General features: G+C 36.8%; 1 long non-coding RNA gene across 1 annotated transcript in view; it reads right to left on the bottom strand.

The window, feature by feature from the left end:
• The window catches only part of LOC147577311 (uncharacterized), a 39,014-nt gene extending 19,092 nt beyond the window's left edge, over nt 1-19,922 (bottom strand). The window contains exons 1-4 of the long non-coding RNA XR_015240140.1: nt 19,542-19,922; nt 11,208-11,329; nt 8,733-8,811; nt 2,136-2,335 (exon numbers count right to left, since the gene is read on the bottom strand). This is a non-coding gene — a long non-coding RNA (uncharacterized LOC147577311). The remainder of the gene's footprint in view (nt 1-2,135; nt 2,336-8,732; nt 8,812-11,207; nt 11,330-19,541) is intronic.
• Nucleotides 19,923-23,867: the final 3,945 nt, after the last annotated feature.

Genomic DNA, 23,867 nt, shown 5'->3' with positions numbered 1-23,867 from the left:
AGAGGAAAGAGTGTTCCAGGCAGAGAAAGAAGCAAGTACCAGGCCATGAGGCAGGGTTGGCCTTTATGTGTTTGGAGGGAAGCAAGTGGGCTAGGGTGGCTGCAGCCCAGTGAGTGAAGGGAAAGTGGCAACGGATGGGAGGTGGGAGGCCATGCGGACTTTGTAGGCCATGGTCAGGAAGTTTGTGTTTTCTTCGACTTCTAATGGGAAGCTATTTTAGAGTTTTGACCAGGAAGTTATGTCATCCTATATGCATCTATGCTTTAAATCACTCAGGTGTACAGACTGTAGAGGGGAAAGACTGAAGCTAGAAACCAGCCTGAGGTTTCTTCAGTAGTTAATGGCAAGAGATGATGGTAGTTTGGGTGAGAGTCCTATCACTGGAGACAGAAGGGAGCAACTTCAGGATATATTTCAGAGAAAGTGATGGTAGCACTTGTACTATATATGGAAAAGGAAGGAAATAAAGAAACCAAGGATGCCCCTATGATATTGGCTTGACCAACTGGTTGAATGGTAGCAGATTTTATTGAAATGGGAAGCCTGGAGGAAATGTACTTTAAAAAAAAAAAAAAGTTTATTTATTTTGAGAGAGAGAGGAGAGAGAAACCCAAGCAGGGTCCACACCCAGTGTGGAGCCCGACACAGGGCTCCATCCCATGACCCCAAGATCATAACCTGAGCAAAACTCAAGAGTTGGACACTTAACTGACTGAGCCACCCTGGCACCCCAAGAGGAAGTGTACTTTTGGAGAAATCATAAAAAGTTCTCTTTTTGTTGTAGTAAGTCTATAAAACCTTACAGATTTTCAGTCAAGATGTTGAATAAGGAGTATAATAATCTGGAGCTCAGAACTCCAAAATGGAAAGAAAAAAATGAGATGTTTTGGATATGTAGTTCTGGAGAGATGAGGAGTCCCAAGGAGCAAATGTCCCTAGAGAGGAGAAGCTGGAGAATTGAACACGAAAACACTTAGTGTTAGAGGACTCAGTGTCCTCTAAACGTTTAGAGGAGAGAGGAGGGGTCAATGAAGGAGGCTGAAAAGGAAAGAAAGTGGGTGTGGCATCCTAGAAACCAAAGGAATGTTCGAGCATAGGACTCGCATCATGGTGCATAGTGACAGAGATGGCTGTTCAGCAGCATGAAAGGAGGCTCAGTGCCAAAGTAATAAGTATATTTGGATGTTAATGATTTGTATTTTGTGCTTTAATAAATACAAGAGATGTGAAAGTTACAAGTGAGCTCTCCCCCAGGACCTCCAAAATGGAGAAAGCAACTGTTGACAACATCCTGACACACAGTTACGTAAAATGACATTCTCCTTAAGGAGCAGAGACATGTTCAAAAGCTAGTGGGTTTCTTTTTTTTATAAACTTCCTTTAGCAGCAAATCAACATCACCAAACGGCTGATTGAAAGGGCAGAATAAAATACGCTGATTATATCTGCTAGGACTTGGCATTTGGGAGAGGAAAGGTTAAGGTTTAATAAGTGGTAACTGAGAGCTAACATTCTTAGATTTCCAGGAGGTTTTACAGCAACTGAAGGCACACAGAAAAGAGGAGGTGGGAGAGCGAAAGACATATTTCAAGCTGTGGTGAACTGTGTTTTTCTATGTGCTCACTAGCTCAGAGACTGTACAGAAATAATGATACCCTGACTAGACAGGAAAGGAAATTGCTGCCCTGTTTAGTATTTATTGAGTGCCCAGAATGGGAGGCATTGAGGGCACTTACAAATTAGGTGACTAGAAAGTTGTGGGACTGATCCACATTTCATCTGTGGTCAAACCTTGTGTGATTTCTTCTCTATAAGTTTAGTTTATAAGGCATCTAAAAATATGTGTCTCACAGACTGCTTTTATATCCATATGAACAAGTCTTTCTCATACATAGTATTGATCACTATTATGATTAATTTTGACTTTTGTTGACATTTAATTTAGTTCATTCATGTTTTTATAAAATGTGTTAGGAGGTTTGAAGTTAATTCCACAAAGAAGGCCAACTGCTGGCCAGACATTTTCCTGGGGGCTATTTTTTCTTTTTTCAATCCATCTACTTGGATTTTTAGAAAGGACTTTCTCCTTAAGAGTATAAATATATCTATTTTAAGTGAGCAGACCACTAACTTACAAAATCAATAATAAGAATTCATGGAGCACCTGGGTGGCTCAGTCAGTTAAGCACCCAGCTTTGGCTCAGGTCATGCTCTCGTGGTTCGTGAGTTTGAGACTTGCATTCAGCTCTGTGCTGACAGCTCAGAGCCTAGAGCCTGCTTTGGATTCTGTGTCTCCCTCTTCTCTTGGCCTCTCCCCCACTCATGCTCTGTGTCTCTCTCAAAAAAAAATGAACATTAAAAAAAAAATTTTAAATAAAAATTTACTTCATGGGAAATGAAGCCACAAAAATAAGAGAGTCTATAATGGCAGGTTGAAAGAACAGACCAAACTGAATTGCAGCTGTGAAGGGATCAGATGTTTAGTAAAGTTGATCTCTTCCTTTTTCTGATTTATCCTCTTTACAATTTAGGATCCTTTACAGTGATATGCCTGTACTGGATTAATCTGCACTTTTTTTGAAGTTACAGGAAACATGCGATTATCCTCACTAATGAAAGGGAAGAAAAGTACAGGCAATCCAAAATGGTGGCATACTCCCTGAATCATGGCCAGTTGGCTGTAGGATGTGTTTTGTACTTAAGTTTGGATATGGGTGTGTCTGATTTTCTGGGAATTTACTTCAAAGGGAAGAATGAAATGACACAGTGAAAACTTGGCTCTCTTTGAGCTGGGAAACTCTCCAGTTTTCCTATCCTAACCCCGTTCATTCAGGAAACAGACATGACCTTGCTCAAAGATCTTTCTGAACAAAAAAACTGTGCACTGATCCTTTGTATTTCAAAGGGCTTCCTCACAGAGATATGAGTTGCCTTAAAGCCACAGCAATAATTAAGCTAAGTGTTTGATAGTGGTTCTTCTGGGGCAGTTGAGTGGACAGACAGATACCAAGCTATCTGCTAGATGGGGCTGAGGGTGAACTGCAGCAAGCTTGTCTTGCAAAGCACTATAGTATTTGTGATAAGCTCAGGTTTATATATAGATTATTTCTCTTATGGACTCTGAAATCATTAACAAAATACTTAACATGCCCAGTTTCTCCATCTATAAAATGGTACCCTGTGGGCTTGTTATGAAGATTAAATGAGCTAATACTCAGTGCTTGGCTCCACACCAGGTACATAGTAAGTGATCAAAATCACATTAGCGATTACTAGAGTCTGTGGACTGAACTTAAAAATGCCTTTTATCCAGAATTGTCTTGTTTTTTTGCAACTATATTCAGCTGCAGTTGTGTTTAGTAAAATGCAATGTCACCTAAAAATATTAATAAATTCATGTATTCAGCAAGGAAATATTAAAGAACTACCAGATACTAGGTATCCTTATTCATTCATTCATTCATTCATTTATTCATTCATTCATTTTTCTCATTTATGTATTTTTTCAATCAACTGCTACTGAATGAAAAACTACCATCATGTGAAAGCCCATGCAATCTATGACACTGTAAGTTGTCATGAATAACAACTATGAGTAATGTAAGAAAAAAAAAAAAAAACTGGATCCTAAGTGGAGGTGGGGCAAAAAGGGAATAGAAAATTCAATTTTGAGACAGATGGGACATTTGAATTTGATTTACATAAGAAAAGCTATTAGGTAATTATTGTTACTAATTTTTTTTTTTAGTTGTGATAAAGGTATTACAGTGATGTTGGAGAATGGTACACTTAGGAGATTCATGCTGAAATACTTAAGAGTAAAGTGTCATGATGTCTGCAAATTACTTTTAAATGTTTCATGAAAATAGAAACAAATGGGAAATTATTAACAATTTTTAAATATAGGTAAGGGATGTATAACTGATCATTTTATTATTCTTTTATCTCTCTTTATGTATGAAGGTTTTCTTAATAAAATTGGGGCAAGGGAGAGGCAAAAATATGGCTCACATACATTTTTAAAAAATTCTATATGGACATAGAATAATCTATTCCAAGTAACTCAGTTGAGAGGAGAAAGCTGAGGCCTGACCGGTTAAGTGACTTATCCAGATAACTGGAAAATGTCAGAGCCAGGTCACTTTCCAGCAGAGCATGTGGTAGTACTCAGCTATCTACACTTCTCCTTCTACCCTGGTGAAAGTTTCAGAAACAGTGCCTGCAACCACAAGAGAGACAAAGTAACAGAGTGCAAATGGATCAATGAAAATCTATTCACACTAATGGAGAAACAAGTAAGAATCCTCCTGTGATGGGAAGGCAGTAGTGTCATTTTCTCCTAATTATAAAGGCCAACAGAACTTTCTTTACCATAATGGAAAATAGTAGATATTGGGTGCTGAAAGGAAGTTAGTTTCACAGGAAAATGCCTCCAAATATTTCAACATTATCAACACTAAAATTAATTATATTCATTTCATCTTATCATGCAGCAAAACATCCAACTGAAATTATAACTGATGTCAGAAGTCAAGAGATAAGTTTTTATGATTGAAACCTAGTGACTTTTGTTATTGCAAATGATGGTATTTTTCTAGAAGATAGCCAGGGAATTTCAAAGCATTGATGGGGAATGTTTCTGACTTTTCATAAGTATAAATATAGAACAGCAGCCATTGTCTATAACTCAACTAGAAAGAACTTTCAAGAAACCACAATGGAATAATGGACACATTGAACTTTTAGGATTGGAAAGACAAATTATAATACTCATATTTAGTAAGTCAGGCATAATTCCATGAAGTTAACAATGCATTTTATGTAATCTTCCACAACTTTAAGGCTAGAGGCCAGTAGTTTTCAGCTACACATGCAATTTTACAATGCTGCACATCCTTTTTCATTCCACCCACTTGACGCAACAGTTGTAATTTGGCCTTTTCCCCATTCCTCTCACATTCAGGGTCTTCTGTTTAGCTTGCAAACTAAAACTTGGATCTAGGCTATGGGGTACCATATTATTGTCCAAAATTCAAGTTCCCAAATCATCAAAGACACAGACATAGTCCCTATATTGTATGCAAACAAGTGGCAGCAAAAACCAAAATGTGTGTCTTACCGTGTGCCAAGGGAAGAGCTCACACAACTCCATACTAGTCATGGTCTTCACTATCTCCTCCCTGAACTCAAGACTACATCTACAATCTGCATCTCTTAAAAATGATGCCTACACATATCTGTATCTATCTACACACACACACACACACACACACACACACACACGCATATGCACAGATACTGACACAGACATACACTCACAGATACACACACACACACACACACACACACACACACACACACACACATTTTTACCTCTGTGGCAACAAGGAAAAAATGTCTTCTCCGTTTTCTGTAGTAAACTATGTCCATTTTGCCACAACATTCATGCAACTGGTCTCATGTCATATACAGATTTCCCCTGGGTTTGTGCCGTTGTGCTGAATGTGGGTCATTAGAAAATAACCACAAATCCAGATCTTGCAAAGTAGAAGGGTCTTCTTTGATTCTATTTTTAGTTGATAAGTCAGTGGTGTTTGGGTGAGATAGATCCCCCTGCCCCCGAGGACTTTAATTTTACATAATGTAAGTTTGCATCCCAAACAATTCACATAAAAATACAAAAGCACTGTCTCATTTTTGTCTCATATTAGTTACTATTTCAAGATATTTTACACTAAACAAATAAAAAGCAGCCTTTCAAACACAGTTCATTAAAAATGTGTCTACGGAGTAGTATGATTAAAATTAAATATATCATATACCATTTCCCATTCTATTGAACAAAATGAGAAAAACTTCCATTTTTAATCACTCACTGTAGAATACCTATTATACAGAGGGGCGCCTGGTTGGCTCAGTCAGTTAAGCATCTGACTTTGGCTCAGGTCATAATCTCCCAGTCCATGAGTTTGAGCCTTGCGTTGGGCTCTGTGCTGACAGCTCAGTCTGGAGCCTGCTTCAGATTCTGTGTCTCCCCTGTCTCTCTACCTCTCCCCTGCCTTCTCTCAAAAATAAATAAAACATTAAGAAATTTTTTTAAAAAAAGAATGCATAATATACAGAAATGGGGGAACAAGGGCATGCTTTCTGGAAAGAGCAAGAGCTAAACATGGGTATTTTGGCTAGCAGTACAATCCTGCATAATGCTGCATTCTTCAGTGTGTCAGCAGTTCAAAGCAATACTCTGTTCTTTGGATCACTTATCCATTATTACTTCAGACAATGAGTATCTGATACAAAATAAAAGTGATGGATGCAGAGTGAACTGGTGAGTGTGTTCTGAGTAAGAACAAACGGGAACAACACTGTGGTTCACTGCCTAATGAAATTACTTTTGGGTATTTAAATACATCTTACATTATGTTATGCATGGATTGTTGACCTGAATTCTGGAAATCAGCCCTGGAAAATTAACTGTTTCTACCCCTTGAAGACATTATTTAAATCTCCTTCATTGCATAGTGGAAACAATTATTAAAGTTCCTCATATTTGCACTTGAGGCATCAATATTTTAGAGTCATCATTTTAAAATTCATCTGGCATTCATTTTTCTTCCCCCCACCCCACTTTTTTTAAATAAAAAGGGCAGAGAACAAGGATGGAAAGAGCAAATATATGTCTTCCAAGATACTGCATAATAAACATTCCTGTTTGAATCTGAAATCATGAATTTCGGACTGGAAAATGATTCATCATTTCTTGAAAAAACAATTTTTTGTAGACGTATGCTCTTCTTGGCATCTGGTTACCTACCTGTCTCCTGCAGCTAAAGCCATGAAACTCTCTGACTTGCCATAACATTCGTGCTCATAACCCCATGTTGTCAAGGAGTGAGATGCTAAGTAATATTCTCCTCATCTGTCCAAAATCAAGTTTGATCATTTCACTCCTCTACTAAACTATTCTCAGTCTTTATCCCCCACATATGTCGTTCCTACATAACAAAGATCCAACTCTGCAGTTTTTTTATCAAAGTTCTACGATACCAGAGCTCTGTATGAAGATCCATTTTCTCAGGAAAAAGAAACTTATATTTAGCTCAGTTCTTATCTTTATCTAAACAATATTCTAGTGGATTTGTGGACTGGTTATAAACAGTAAAAAAGAAAGTAGAATTTTGGTGAATAATTCATTGTGTGGAAGCTGGATTTTTGGGAGACTTCTCAGTACTTTACTTTTAACAAACTATCAATTCTTTTCCAGGAACCCCTATATTCTTAGAGGATTGAGATTTGGGGAAAGCAAGGTATAAAATGCAGAGTAAAATTCCTCTGAACTATACTGACTTGTTAGGATTTACTCTCTCAAAAGGTATGGATCACTTTCAAAACTCATTTCACTGTCAGACTTTGGGACATTATCTGTCAAGCCTACAGACACATATTTCAATAAGTCTCTTATATTTGGATACCAGTCCCTTGCAACTTATTCTGAAAGAATAGATATTAAAGCCATTTTTTCAAGAATAAAAGGGCAAATTTACATCTTTTATTTATTCAATGAATGTTCTACAGGGAAAATTTACTAAAAGTTTCAAAAAATATATTAATAACAATGATCATAGTAATTAATCACTTCTAGAATGACCAATTAGAGCTCTAAGAGGTAACTTAAATTTGGGAATTACCATGACAAGGGAATCAATATGTGATGAATGTATTTCTACTTGCCAATTCAAAATAAATTTCCTCAAACAGATTAAAATTCTCAAGTGTCAAATTTGTTAAGTACATTCATCTCAAGAGATAAATTATAATTAAACTACTATTAAATGTCCAGCTTGTCTAGTGTGCTATTTAGAATGAAATATTTTGCCTCTAATGAGGAAAGGCTAGAGAAGTTTTGATAAATTTCTGTTTCAGGGATTTAAGTGCATTGCAGCTGAATTTCATATAATTCATCTATTAAGGTCTCGACATTCACAGTCCTAGGCTCTGGAAAATGAAGATTTGGGTTCTGGATAGAAAAGCTGACAGCGTTTCTGAGCCTGAATGTGTTTTGACAGTGAGGTCCCACAAGAGAGAGAAAGATACCAATGAATTGGGGGCCTGTAGGAAAGAGGGACGGAAGAAGGGATTTCCCAGTGGGTGACTATACTGAGAAGTGATTTAGGGGGAATGAATTAGCGAGGTACTCCAAGTGATATGTGTATAATAATCCTTCTCTGATAACTCAAATCTTTTGTAAAATTCTTATGTTTGGTGTGAGATAGTGAAGATGATTTAGAGAAACACATAGTCTGCTACTGAGAAGAAAGACACGGCATAACATAATTTATTGCCTATCTCTCTACTTGACCAAGAGCTATTTGTGCTCAGGGATTATGTGTTTTATTGCTATAACCACAGTCTTTTACATGGTGCCTAGTCTATACAAGATGATTAATAAATATTAGTTGAATTAAACTAAATATGTAAATACATGAGGCTGGCATCCTGTAGGCTGTTTTCATTTTCTGTTTTTTTCTGAATGGGAGGTTCCTACTAACAGACATCAAGGAACGCCCTTATGTAGCAAATTTGAATGGTGTCAGCTAAAATATGCAGTGAATATATCTTTCCAGGCTCCAATTTCCTGTCAGCTTTTCAAAACAGACAGATTGTCTTTTTCATTCAGGAGAAGCAGGGGGAGGTGAGGAACAGACTTCACCCTGTCTGAACTGCTCACTCACCTTGTTGGATATTTGAGAACCACTGAATGGCTCAAGAGGTGCCACAAGAAAACAGTGTTGATCCTACTCTGCCTGGTTCCTGTAAAAGAAAAAAAATACATATTTTTTTCCGAGCTCTCTTACCAAGTGTTAGGTTTAACATCTGGCACCAACAAACCTGCAAAAAGATAATAAAATGTGTTTGGGGACTTGCAGGCCCAGAGATGAGGATAATTTGTAGACCCAATTTCTAATAGTGCAGGGGGAAATGCTTTCAACTGAATCACTGATGTGATCAAATAAAAATGAGTGAATACTCGCCAATTGCTAAAGCAATTTATCTCTCCAAATGTATTCGAAATGTTAATTTTATCAGGGTGCAAGCTGCTAAAATGCAGCTAGTAGATCATTAAATTTCAATAGGGAATAGACTTCATATTTAACATAAACAGTCAAGTCATTTTGGCTGCCTGCATCTTGTGCCACATTTAGAAAGCCTTCTGTGTAACCATAGGAACGGTTTTGCTTAAGCACGGTTGCTTGTGTAAATCCAATTCATTCTGAATTAGCTGGAGAAAAAAAAAAGGGGGGGGTTGCCTGATTTGTTTCTGTCCATTGCTTCCCAAGTTGCCTCTTAAAACATGCAAAGAGAAAATTAAAAATGATTTTTTTCTTTCCTCTTTTTGGAGAGTAGGGTAGGGATGAAATTGGGAGGCAGAATTCTTCTGACAACATTGGCATGATGGAGAATAAAAAATAATGAAGTGGTCTTCGATAGTTCAAAATCTTTGCTGCTTAATTAGGCACTTTTACCATTTGGAATATTTCCTATGCTTATCGTTTTCTTCATTTAGAGTAATCTTCCTTAATAGAAGTGATTTAGGAACACACTCTTCCTGGATATAATTTTACACATGGCATAAAATCCCAAAAGAAATTTATTGGTGTTAAGAAACTCTTCTTTTTGTTCTAGGGGATTTTAGAAGCTATCAGCCACACACACCATATAGAGAATTAGATTAATCTTATTATTTTCCTTTCAACACCTAGATTGAAGCAGCTAATTGGAGGGAGATTTAGAGGAGAGGATATTTTCCCACATTGTGAACTGAGGAGAAAGCAGGTTTTGATAGGTTGACCCAGGGGGAATGTTTAAGGCAGCCAGAGGGAAGTGAGAAGATAGTGATTTTCCAGAGAAATAAGAGAGAGCTCTTTCTCCTGTGTGTCTTTCCCCTGTCTGGAAAACTCTTTCAACATTGTTAACCCATTGGCATCCTTCTTATCTTCATGGCCCAGTTCAAATTTCATTGGCTCCAAGATACTTTCTCTGGCCTCTACCTCTCAGTAGCAATCATTGTTTCCTTTATTAACTTACTGTGCATTGCAGATACTTCTGTGTAAGCCATAAATTCTTCCTCCTTACTTTACAAGTGCTTGTTTAATTACCTATCTCCCACCCCAGAGTATAAGTTATTGTGGATAGGGAATGCTTCTGCTTCTGCTTCTGCTTCTTCTATGCCACCTAAAGTCTAAGGCATTGCATTTAGTGATTCCTAAAGAAATGTTTTTGACTAATTATGAAAGGAAAGACTGAAAGGCATAGGGATGTCAAGGGCAGGCATAGCCTGTTTTATACTTTTATCTTGCTTAGAGGTGGAAGGTGGTACTGCAGAGGATAATTATGGAAATTTGGAGGAAGAGAGGGAAAAGTAATGGGAAAGGGAAGGTTACTGAATTCATAAAATATGCCAGACATTGTAATATCAACCCAAAGAGGATACCTTTAGTGGGCTGAAAAATGTTCCCCATCCAAACATATACACATCCTAATCTATGGAAAGTGTAAATGTTACCTGATTAGGAAATAGGGTCTTTGCAGATATGACTAAATTAAGGATCTTCAGATGGTGAGATTATTTTTTTTTAAGATTTTTAAAAAAGTAATCTCTACACCCAACATGGGGCTCAAACTTACAACCCTTAGATCAAGAGTTATATGCCCTTCCAACTGAGCCAGCCAGGGGCCCTGAAATTATTTTGAAAATCTGGGTTAGTACTAAAAGCAATCACAAGTGTCTTTATAAGAAAGATGCCAAAGAGATCATATGGACAAAAGAAGAGAAAGCAAAGATTAGAGTGATGTGGTCACAAGCAATGGAGATGCCAAAAGCCACAAGAAACTGGAAGATGCAAAAGAAAATTCTACCTGAGAGTCTCCATGGGGTGCATCATCCTGCCCACACCTTGGTTTTAGCCCAGTAATACTGACTTTGGACTTCTGGCTTCCAGAACTCTGAGAGAATAAATTTCTGGGTTTACTAAGGCATGGAGTTTGTACTAATTTGTTAAAAAAGCCAGAAGAAACTAATACAATACCCCATAGAACCCCATTTATAAAGGAAGAGAAAATCAAATTCAAGAAAGGGTCGGCAACTTCACCAAGTGTACATTAAAAATCATTGCTGGAGTTGGGACTCAAATCCAAGTTTGACCAACCTCAAAGCTGCTTAGACACTTTTTCTCATCCAGCATGTATCAAACTCCCTCCAAGCCAAATTGTTTTATTCAGTCAATATGACATTGGTCCATGGGCTGAGACACTACAAGTAGATTTCCTCCTGCAGCAAAATAGAAATAGAGATTTAAATTAGTTAATAATTTAGGTAAACCTCTAGGCTTCTCTCACAATTTTGTTTTTATTGGGATTTAATTCACATACAATACTATATTAGTTTCAAGAGCACAACATACTGATTCTACACTTGTGTGCATTGCAAAATGGTCACCATAAAAAGTCTAGTATCTGTCACCATACAAAATTAATACAATGTTATTGATTATATTCTCAATGTTACACATTCTCATGACTTATTTTATAACCGGAAGTCTGTACTTCTTGATCCTCTTCACCCATTTCACTCTCCCTATCACTTCCCCTCTGGTAACAACCAATCAGTTCTTGTATCTAAGAGATACAAGTTTTGTTTGCTTGCTTGTTTTTGTTTTTTAAAATCCACATATAAGTTAAATCGGGTATTTGTCTTTCTCCATCTACCTTACTTCACTTAGCATAATATCCTCAGGGCCCATCCACATTGCCAGATATGGCAAGATTGCACTCTTTTTAATGGCTGAATAATTCCATTGTGTGTGTGTGTGTGTGTGTGTGTGTGTGTGTGTGTGTATACACACACATATATATGATCGGATATCCATTCATCTATCCATGGACACTGAGGTTGTTTCCATATCTTGACTATTATAAATAATTCTTCAATGAACATGAAAATACTTGTTTTTTTTGAATTAGTGTTTTCATTTTCTTTGGATAGTTATTCAGTAGTAGAAGTTCTGGATCACATGATAGTTCTATATTTAATTTTTTGAGGAACCTCCTTACTATTTTTCATAAAGTCTGCACTAGTTTACATTCCCAACAAAAATGCACAAGGTTCTCCTTTTCTACACATCCTTTACAATATTTGTTATTTCTTGTCTTTTTGAGAATAGTCATTCTGACAGATGTGAGGTGATACCTCATTATGGTTTTTATTTGCATTTCCCTGATGATTAGTGATGATTAGTAATTTTGAGCAGTTTTTCATGTGTCTGTTGCCCATCTGTATGTCTTCTTTGCAGAATGTCTATTCAGATCCTTTGGTCATTTTTTAAGTAGAGTGTTTGGTTTTTTTGTTACTGAGTTGTGTGAGTTCTTTATATATTTTGGATATTAGCCCCTTATTGGATATATTATTTGTAAATATCTTCTCCCATTCACTAGGTTGTTTTTTCATTTTGTTCATGGTTTCCTTTGCTGTGCAGAACCTTTTTAGTTTGATGTAGCCCTACTTGTTTACTTTCAGTTTCTCCTTTTTTTAGTTCCTTTAGGTTAAATTATTTACTTGATATTTCTCTTGTTTCTACTTACCAGTAGGCCTATATTGCTATAAACTTCCCTCTTAGAACCACTTTTGCTGTATCCCATAGATTTTGGTATGTTGCATTTCTGTTTTCATTCATCTCCAGGCATTCTTAAATTACTTTGATTTCTTCTCTGAACCAGTAGTTATTCAGTAACATGTTGTTTAATTTCCATGTATTTGTAGTTTTTCCAGTTTTATTCTTGTAATTGATTTTTAGTTCCATACCATTGTGGTCAGAAAAGATGCTTGATATGATTTCAAGCTTTTTGAAATTTATTGAGACTTGTTTTGTGGCCTAACATGTGATATGTCTTAGAGAATGTTCCATGTGCACTTGAGAAGAATATTTATTCTGCTTTTGGATGGAATGTTCTGTACATCTCTATCAAGTTCATCTGGTCTAATGTGTCATTTCAGGCTAATGCTTCCTTATTGATTTTCTGTCGGATGATCTACATCAATATCCATTGATGGAAGTGGGGCGTTAAGTCTCTTATTATTATCATTTTTGGTTCTTCTATGTTGGATGCATATATATTTATAAATGTTATATCTTCTTGCCAGACTGACCCGTTTATCATTATGTAACATCCTCACTGTCTTTTATTACAGTCTTTGTCTTAAAGTCTGTTTTGTCTGATATGAGTATAGCTACACCAGCTTTCTTTTCATTTTCATTTTCATAGAATAACTCTTTTCATCCCTTTACTTTTATTTTGTGTGTGTTCTTACTTCTGAAGTGAGTCTCTTGTAGGCAGTATATAGATGTATCTTGGAGTTTTTTATTTTTATTTTAGTCCCTTCAGCTATCTTATTTCTTTTGATTGGAGAATTTAGTCCATTTATATTTAAAGTAATTATTGATAGGTATGCACTTACTGATATTTGTTACTTGTTTCCTGGCCAATTGTGTAGTTCTTCTCTGTTCTTTTCTACTTCTCTCTATCCGTTCCCTTGTGGTTTGATGCCCTTTTTCACTGTTATATTTAAATTCCTTTCTCATTTTCTTCTGAGTATTTACTATAAGTTTTTGCTTAGTGGTTACTGTGAGGTTCACATATAACACCTTCTATGTATAGAACAGTCTATTTTAAGTTTATAGCAACTTAAATTTGAACACATTCCAAAACTCTACAATTTTACTAATCTCCCACTACATTTTAGGTTCTTGAAGTCACATTTTACATCTTTTTATTTTATGTATCCCTTAACTAATTATTGTAGTTTTCGTTCATTTTACCACTTTTGTCTTTGAAACTTCCTAGTAGCTTTATAAGTGATTAAACCATTATCTTAAGTATATATTTACCTTTTGAGTGACATTTTTACTTTTGCATGTTTCCTTATCATTAATTGGTGCTATTTCTTTTCAGCATAAAGAAGTCTCTTTAACATTTCTTGTAAGGCTACTTTAATAGTGATGAACTCCTTTAGCTTTTGTTTGCCTGGAAAACTCTTTATCTTTCCTTCAATTCTAAATGATAATCTTGCCAGGTCAGGTATTCTTAGCTGAATGCTTTCTTTTCAACATTTTTAATATGCCATACTACTTCCTCCTTGCCTGCAAATTTTCTACTGAGAAATCTTCTGATTGCTTTCTGGAGTTTCCTTTGTATTCAGCAATTTGTTTTCTCTTGCTGCTTTTAAAATTCTCTCTTTATCTAACTTTTGACATTTTAATTATAATGTGTCCTGGTGTGGATCTCTTTGGGCTCATCTTAATTGGAATTCTCTGCACTTCCTGAACCTGGATATTTCTGTTTCCTTCCATGGGTTAGGGAAGTTTTCAGCCATTCTTTCTTCAAATAAGGTCCCTGCCCCTATCTCTCACTCTTCTCCTTCTGGGACCCCTAAAGTGCAAATGTTAGTACTAGACTAGAAGTTCCTTAGATTTTTCTTATTTCTTTTTCTTTCTGTTTCTCTGGATGAGTTCCACTGCTTAGTCTTCCAGCTTGCTGATCTATACTTCTGTTTCACCCAGTTTGCTGTTAAACCCCTTTAGTGTATTTTTCAGTTGACTTATTGTATTGTATTCTTTGGCTCTGTGACTTTTGTTTGGTACTTTCTAATAATTTATCTCTCCATTGAAGTTTTCACTGTGCTCATCCATTCTTTTCCTGAGTTCAGTGACCATCTTTATGACAATGACTTTGAAATCTTTATTAGAATTCTAAGATAGATTACTTATCTTTTTTCTTTTCTGAGGTTTGTTTTATTCTTTCACTTGGAACATATTTCTCTGTTTCTTCATTTTGCTTGACTCTTTGTATTTGTTTGTGTGTGTTAGGCCAAACAGCTACTTTTTTTAGTCTTGAAGGAGTGGCCTTGAGTAGGTAATGATACTTTTCATTCAATCTTGCCCTCTTAGTTATCTCTCAAACCTTTGTGATTGTTGAAACTGCCTGTTTTATTCTTGATATGTCCCAGTTGTTGAAGGCATGCCAAGATCTGTCAAGGTTCCAAAGAGAGAAATCTCATTTAACATGTAGTTCTGGGCTTATTGTAAGCCAGACCCTCAGGAAGCAGCTTTTAAAGTATGTGATATATACAGTACTGTGGGGCTACAATTGTAATCCCTCCTGGCCTCCAGACCAGGGGATCTAGAGATGTTCCCTGAGTTATATTTGGAAGTATTGGGGCTCCACATGAGTGCATAAGCTCCTTTTTGGGAGGTCTCATTGGCTATATTAAAGCCAAAGCGGTGCACAAGGATGATGTCTCCCTCCTTCCTTTCCCTGGAAGTGCCTTATTGGCCTATAGAGACATGAGAGTCTAAAGCTTGTCCCTCAGGTTAAAGCCCCAAGATAATAGGCCTTTTTCACAGGAATACTGGGTTTCAGTCTTTTATTTGTGCAGTGCCCCGGTGGTAGTAGCCTGACAAGAACTATCTTTCTGACTATTGTATTCCTGTGGAACACCAGCCCCTTTTGGCCACCAGAACCAGGTAATCAAGGAGCATCCACTTTGTGGACTGTCCATGCCTGTTAGCTTTAGCTAGTCAGTTGGAGACTGTAGGGGAGAGAGCATACTCACCAGCATCAGAAAAGCAGCAGGAAAATGTCTTTATTGCCCATGCCCATGAACTTCAGAAATGCAGTGGGAGACTGCCTTGTCTGTGTGCACATACTGGCTTTAGCTGGGAGCAAGAAAATGGTTGTTCACACTTGCCTACCCCAACCTACCTCAGTCAAGGAGTGTGGAGTACTGCAACCACAGTGCTCCCCAGCTTCAGCAAGGCAGACATATAGAGCTGTATCTCCTTGCCTCTTCTGTCTTAGTAAGGCAGTTGGGGGAGGGGATTTCACATCCAAGTTCACCCACGGGTCCTAGCAGTGTAGGTGGAGAGTGCAAAATTGGCTTCTGCCAGCACCTCCATCTCCAGGGAGAGTTTCAAGTGTTTCCTACCCCTCCAGCAGATGCTTTTACATAAGCAAATAAATCTCTTTCACATACAGTCTAGGTGCTTTTTAAACTACTATTTTTTTCACCAAATCTCAGAGCAAATGAGATTCTACATGAGCTCTCTAAAAAGAGAATCTGTTTCCTATAGCATTTTGGATCCTTTAGACACCAGCCCAATTGATTTTCTAAGCCAGACTTTTGGGGGGTTCTCTCTCCAGTACAAATCCCCAAGGTTGAGGAGCCTGATGTGGGGCACCAATGCTTTTCTCTTCCAGAAGTGAATACTAGTGAGATCCCTCACTATTATGTATTGCTGCACCAGACATAGGGTTTTTGGTGAGAATGTCTCTGACTCTCCCAGCCATCCCTATGTGGTTTTTATATCCTTTGTGTGGAGAAGTCATCTAGATTTCAGATCTTTACCATAGAGAAATAATCCATACTTAGCTACAGATCTGGTATGTCAGGGTTCCTGGGTGGCTCGGTTGAGTGTCTGACTCTTGATTTTGGCTCAGGTCCTGATTCCAGGGTGGTGGGATCAAGCCCCGCATCAGGCTCTGCACTGAGTGTGGAGCCTGCTTAAGATTATCTCTCTCCCTCTCCCTCTGCCTTTGGCCCCACTCACACACACACTCTCTTGCTCTCAAAAAAACCCAAAACTATCAACAATTATAGATTTGGTATGCCTGTAGAAGAAGGTGATTCAGGATTTCCTACACCATCATCTTGTGGAAGTCTCACCAGGCCTTTCCTATAAGTATATACCAAAGCAGGAAACTACATAAATAAATTGAAAAAAAAATTTCAGGTATCCAACCAGTGACTTTGCTTGTTCTGCTTTCCTCAGACTATGGTTCTTTATAAATATCAAGGGGAAAATGGCAGATTTCTTTCAGCTTCTGTTTACAGATGACTTATTCATCCAGTAAGTATTTATCAACAAATATCTACTAAGACCATACTATGTGTCAGATTTTGTTTTGTGTGTTTGAAATGCATTACTTCACTAATCAGATAGAGATTCCTACACTTAGTTTTGAATTTTAGTAGGAACTAGAAAGACAAAACAAACAAATGGAAGACAAGATAAACATGTAACGTATCTAGTGTTAGATTTTTAAAAGTGCTAAGGATAAAAATAAAGCCAATGGAAATAAGAAATAGTAGGAGTCAGGGTGGAGAGTGGCTGGGTAAAGTGGCCAAGGAAGATATCCTGAGAAAGGAGTCGCTAACCAAAGACCCAAAGGAGATGAGAGAAGAAACCATTGGAACATCTTAGGGGGAAAGCAGTTTAGGCAGCAGGATGAGCAAATTTGAAGATGCTAAGAGAAAGGAGGTCAGTGGAACAGGAGATACAAATTGCATAGGACCTTGTAAGGTCATTGACAGAACTCTGGATTTTATTCTGAGATGAAAAGTCATTGGAGGGTTTTGGGTTGACATGATCTGGTTTACATTTCAAAAGGATCACTCAGGGGATCTTGTAAAGAATAGACTTTACCAAAGTAAGTAAGCCATTTGGAAGGTCATAATTGTATGTGGTTATAGAAAAAAGGGAAATTGTCTGATTTACTCTTTATCTTGAAGTTGTCTCACCACTATCTCAGACACTGATGATTCCATGTACTTACTACACTCTATTTTACTTTTGCCCTTTTTGATTTTCATAATGAAATTCAAAACACAAATGACCTACACTGTTAAATGTCTTGCTGTAATACCGAGCTTCTCTATCTGAAGAGAAGGAAAACAGAGAGAAACTAAATTTTTTTTCAAAAAGCTAGCCTTTTCCTAATGCCCTAAATTTCCTATAGTCTAAGCCAACAAGAACAATGTTGACTTTGCTTTCTTTACAGGTCTGGGAGTCCTTTAATGTATAAAATACAATGTTTATCCCACCTTTCTGCTTCACCAAGAACCCTTACATTACATGGACTTGTAATTCAGAATTTTCCTTGTGTATAAATATAAATAAGTCTAGAATTTAATTAAATATTACCATTATTTTATTTTTTAAATATTAGCATTATTTTAACATATGGTACAATTTTTACACATATGTAAAGCGGGAAAAGGAACAAAGAAGAAAAAAAGGACTAACAGTGCTGCAGAGAGTAGGGATGGGAAAAGGGGGAGCAAGCAGGAAGCAGGCTCAAGATCCCCAAGTGCTATATTTTATATCACTTATTCAAGAGTTCAGAATAACCTAATTATGTGGTTTATAATCCACAAACTCCTTCAGCTTCGCCAATTGTAGACATAGTACCCTGCAATTTCTCAACAATCTTCTCAGATATACAACATGCCAAATCTCTCCAATTTTAGTGACAGAAACATCTCAGAAGGCTTGGCAATCTAGTTTGAAACATATTTGAAAGTCAGGATGACAACTTTAAAACATCTTGTGACTTCAAGATTACACCAACTAGTTTTAATATTGGGACTTCAAAATCATTCCACACGGATTTTATCCCATTTCTTGTTCTTAATAAAGCAAAATACCACAAGACCCTATTGTAGGACAGGGCTTCTCACTTAAGACAAAAACATGAGAAGTTACTTCATGAATAGGTAAACAGAATAATGAGAAATTCTTCAAACTCAGTTTAACAGCTTTCCTATAACCCAACTCAGTTTGATTTTACATTTGAGAAGGAACTTCTGGCTCTTTCACTGTGTAAGATTACACAACTTCAGAAATGCTTTTTGAAATAAAGATTCTAAAATGTCCTTACAGTAAAAAACAAAATACCTTGTTTTTTTACTGAGGATATAAATTTTTGCATAATCCACTGTTGTTTATATTTTAAAATTCCATCTCCTTCCTCTATTTGAAACAAAATATTTACCATTTGGGAATATTGAATTACCATTTTTCTATCATTTTTCTCTGACAGGATTGCTAGCATTGACTTCTTTTAAATAAATACTTGCTGTGTTTATCCTAAGGAGCCAGGAAGCAAACTTAAAAGGACAAATGTTAAAAAAAAGAAAGAGAAAGAAAGAAAGAAAGAAAGAAAGAACGAGAAAAGAAGAGAAAAGAAAAGAAAAAGAGTCGATTCTAGTCAACAACCTAAGCTCTGTTACTAAGGGCAATAACACTGGGATTCCCCAGGAGATTCCTGTATTTATTTGTATTTATTTATTTTTTTAGATCCTATAGGGAAGGGTTGGTTGGCAGGTAGGTAAGAGAAAGGTCAAGGTGTCAATACTAAGAGCTTCAGCTTGTGAAACAGGCTCCAAATTTAGAAAATAATGTGATCCTTTTTGACTCTTAAGATGTATTTTCATGGACATGCTAGTTTTGATATGAATAAAACATCAAACACATGAAACCTAAAAAGAGGAAAGTGAGGAGAGTCTTTCCTTCCTATATTAGTTGAAATACCTTGGGATAACAGTGAGAAAAATGGCAAAATGTTCAATATTTTCCTAAACATCTGATACACTGTCAATAATGCAGTTCTCACAAAGGTTAACAGCACAATCTCCAGAGGTTCATTACCTGGATTCATATCCTGGCTTCCCACTTTACCAGCTTCATGATTTTGAGCAAATAATTTAACCTGGCAAAGTTTCAGTTTTCCTGATCTGTAAAATAGGAGCAATAGTAACATCTACCTCAAAGAATTCTTAAGGCAATTAAGTGAGTTGTGAGTTGAGACAGTGAAGTGAGTAAAGATAAGTAAAGAGCTGAGAACAATGCCTAGGCACAGAATTAGTACTCTCTAAGCTTGAACTATTTCTCTGCTTAGGCATAAGGAAGTTTAGCTCAATGTATGTATGTATTCTTGATGTTAAAAGTTATGGCCTTACAAAGTTCCAAAGTCAATGGAGGAAACATGGTCTTTTCAATAAATGACATTACAAAAATTGAACATCTATATGCAAAAAAACAAAAACAAAAACAAAAGAACCCACTAATGCCTCAAACCTTGTATAAAAATTAACTCACAATGAATCATGGACTTAAATGTAAAGTCTTAAACTGTAAAACTTTTAGGAAAAAAAATAAGATAAAATCTTCAGGATCTAAGGCTAGATAAAGAGTTCATAGGCTTGAACCATACTAAGAAAAATTGATAATTTGAATCTGAACACAATTTAAAACACTGAGCTGCAAAAGACCATGTTAAGAAGATGAAAACACAGGCCCACTCATCTGTTCAAATAACAGCATTTCAGTTTCTTTCATTTCCTTAGTCTGGGAAAGAGAAAACAAACCGATCAAAAACCTGGGTCCTCACTTTTAACTTTCCCTGTTTTAATGAAAGGTAATGAAACACTTTTTTTTTTGTCAGTATTTCTCCTTCTTTACTAGGACTTGGGTAGTGGGGAATATTTTGGTGCAAACTGTATTGACAGGACATTTCTACTATGGAGGAGAATACTCACTGTTGAGCAAGCATATGCCTTGACTTTCTAGTTTTCTTCTAAAACCTTTCTTTTTTTTCCCCAAGATTGATGAGTAAATTGTCATTTCAAAAGAGAAATGACTGGGCCTGGAGCCATCCTTAAATTTAAGACTGCATTATCATTAGGTGGGATATGATTGCACTGACAGGGCTATCACTGGGGTGTGAGCCTGTCAGGGTCCAACTGGTTGAGGAACTTACCTTTATTGTCTCTGTTCAATGAATTACATCATGCTTTCTTCTTGGGGAGAGGCTGTTGTAGCTAGTCCCAAGATGGTAAACGTGATTCTCCTATTACCCCTTTGGGCCTTAATAAAATTTACTCAACTGATCTTTGAAGCCTTGTGTCATTCCCTCAAATACAATTGACTTTTATCAGTTAGAGGGAAACTTATCTGGCACCTTTTACGATGCAAAAAAATAATGCATGTAGGACACCTGGGTGGCTCAGTAGGTTGAGCATCTGACTTTTGATTTCAGCTTAGGTCATAATCATAGGGTCATGGGATCAAGGCTCACATCCATCTCCACGCTGAGCGTGGAGCCTGCTTAAGACTCTCTCTTTTTCCTCTGCCCCTCTACCCCACTCCTGTCTTCTCTCTCTCCCTCTCTCTCTCTTTCTCTAACATAAATAAAATAAAAATAATGCATAAAAATAAAAATTAAAAAATGCCATTTATCTGTAAAAGCTTTTTTTCTGGTTGTCAAAGCTATTTGTCTTCTGCTTTTCTTTTCTTAAAAACAACAAACAATACAAATCTTCTGCCTTATTTTCTTAACTTTATTGATGGCAGTTGGCTACAATAGTGCAGGAATGGGCTGAAATACAGCAGGTTAATGGAAAGATAGCATCACAATAAGAAGCTGTGATCTAGCATGAAAGAGTTGGTGTAGTTTCAATGCTGGTGTTTTTTAAGGTAGGGCTTATTTTTATTTTTTCCCTAAGGCTAAGAGCTAAAAATGGACCCAGGGACTAATTTAACACAGCATAGAAGTCTAGTCTAGGAAGTGCACCTTTAATGTCTATAACAAAAGATCAGCCTCTTTTCTATGCCATCAGCATGATCTTAAATTACCACGATTTTCCATTGGATGCCTCTAATTCCATGAACTAGATGCAAAAAATAACAAAGTATGTTTGGTTTTCACCATCAGCAGGATGCTGGTTGGGGACCTAGCTTTAAAACAAAATGAAACAATAAATGAGTGTGATAGTATTTTGTAAACTGTCAAGTGTTATATAAATAAAAATTGCTTTTGTGATGGAACAAAATAAACTCTTAGAGCAGAATCCTGCATGTTTTCTCTAATAGAAAATCAAGACTTTGAAAACAGAGATATTGCCATCATATTTATCTTTGTAATTCCTGTCTCTAAAAACCACCTCAGTCTTCTGATCTCTATCCTGTATGTTGTTCAATATACACATGATGTATCTTAAATGACTGCTTGAGTTAATTTAATTAATTAATTAAATGAATTAATATGATAGATGAGGTGCAGGCCCATCAGCTGCAGCAAACCTTATGCCTCTGATATTCCTCCACCATACTGTGAATTTGAACATAATCTTTGGAGTACTCGCACCTGGGAACCACGTGACGAATGGCTTACCTGGGTAAGGGACCTGGTCAGGGCTCAAGGTATTTTATACAAATTGATCCATTACCTTGGCCTTTGCTCTTTCCTCTCATTTCTTAGGCATTTTAAAATTGAAAATAAAAACATCTAAATATGTGAAAATAGAAGCAGAATGTCTTCAATAGATTTAGCTCAATTGGACAATCTCTCCTGAGACTGGCACTGTGCTCTGGAAATTAAGCTGCAAAATGGGATGTAGATGTTGCCCTCTAGAAATCTGTAGAGATAGTAAAGAAGAGATGATATGCACAAGGTGTGGTGGGGCTGTGTGGGAAAGAAAGAGTGCTTACAACTGACTACAGGTGACGGTGTTTCTGGAAGTTTCCTCAAAGAAAATGACATCTGACTTGAGCCTGACAATGTGGGTGAAGTGCTGAAAGGCCAGGACAATCATTACCATTGAAGAGCACTCATTCTGGATCTCTTCCTTCCCATATGGTAACAGAAGGGATTCTACAAAATGAGTCTTAGCTTCACTGAGTTCTATAAGAATCATGGTATATTAACCCAAGGCATTAAAGTATTGCCTAAGGAGATCCTAGTGACAACTTTTAGGTCTCTCTTGCTCCTTTAAATTTCAGAGAAAAGCCCATACACTATGGTAAAAAGCATGGGATTTGGCATCAGACAAGATTTGGGTTCAGATCTCTGCTGTGCCACTTGAGCAAGTTATTTAACCTTTATAAACCTCAGTTTCTTTATCATTAATATGAGGATTAGAATGGTATTTAACTCATTAGGATTTTGTTAGGATTAAGTGGCATAATACATGAAAGGGGCTTTACCTAATGCCTTGCTCACAGAAAGCACCTAATAAACATAAGCTATTGTCATTACAAGGAATTTCACCCCTCAACTACTATATTTCTCTTCTCTAGATCATGCATTGCTCAAGAACACACAAACTGCTAAGGCAAAATATTTAGTTTTAAAACATGGATTTGGCTTACCACTGTTAATAAGAGGAAAAGGTGATTTAAATGTACCCAACTCCTCCATGAGTGGAATCATGTTGAAAATTAAATTGGGGTTACAGTGCCTCCCTCACTACCCCCAGAGGCAACCCTACATGGCTGCCTCCTCTTGTTCCCAGCAGCAGTGATAGCTAGGATTGCTTTACAGGGCCTCACATCGACCATCTGGGATTACTAAGGAAATCATCAGGCTTGGGAGGGTCCCTGTTTAGACTTGAACAATCTGTATAAGCTTGGACTCTCGACCAGAAATGTGGCTCATTATGCTGCTAGACTATTAACTATCAACTTTCATTTTGAAATATAAATTCTGCTCTCTTGGCTGCCCCACTGATCTGGTTATGATGTGCTGTGCGTAATGGAAAAGTACAAAGGGAAAAGATGGAAATTTAAAGACTTACTAAAACCACAACAGCCATTGATGACAACTCCAATCTCTGCATGCAAATGAATTCCTTTTGCCGAACATCAATGTTCCAATTTAACCCATTGCTCCAATTTTAAATATGTTTAATTAGGTATGTAATGTTCCTGCTATTATTCCAATGGCTTTTTTTTCCTTTTCAGGCACTTATTCTTATTTGGGGTTTCTCTCATCTTTTTATTTGTTACTGTAATTTTTTTTCTTTTTCTTTTATTTATGTTTTTCCCATTTTAGATTTGGGGGGGGCTGGGGGGAAGAGGAAGAACACAAAGAATGTTTGAAAGGATATTGTGCTAAGATTTTAGTTTAGCATTAACAAATAAAAAAAACATTCTGATCCATCCAAGGGCATACACACACAAAAAACATTGCCAAAC

This window comes from Puma concolor, chromosome C2 (assembly GCF_028749965.1).
Source record: "Puma concolor isolate L17-30 chromosome C2, mPumCon1.1.hap2, whole genome shotgun sequence".
In the NCBI taxonomy this organism is placed as follows: Eukaryota; Metazoa; Chordata; class Mammalia; order Carnivora; family Felidae; genus Puma; species Puma concolor.
Note: the sequence above shows the minus strand (reverse complement) of the source record. Positions and strands in the feature narration are given on the sequence as shown.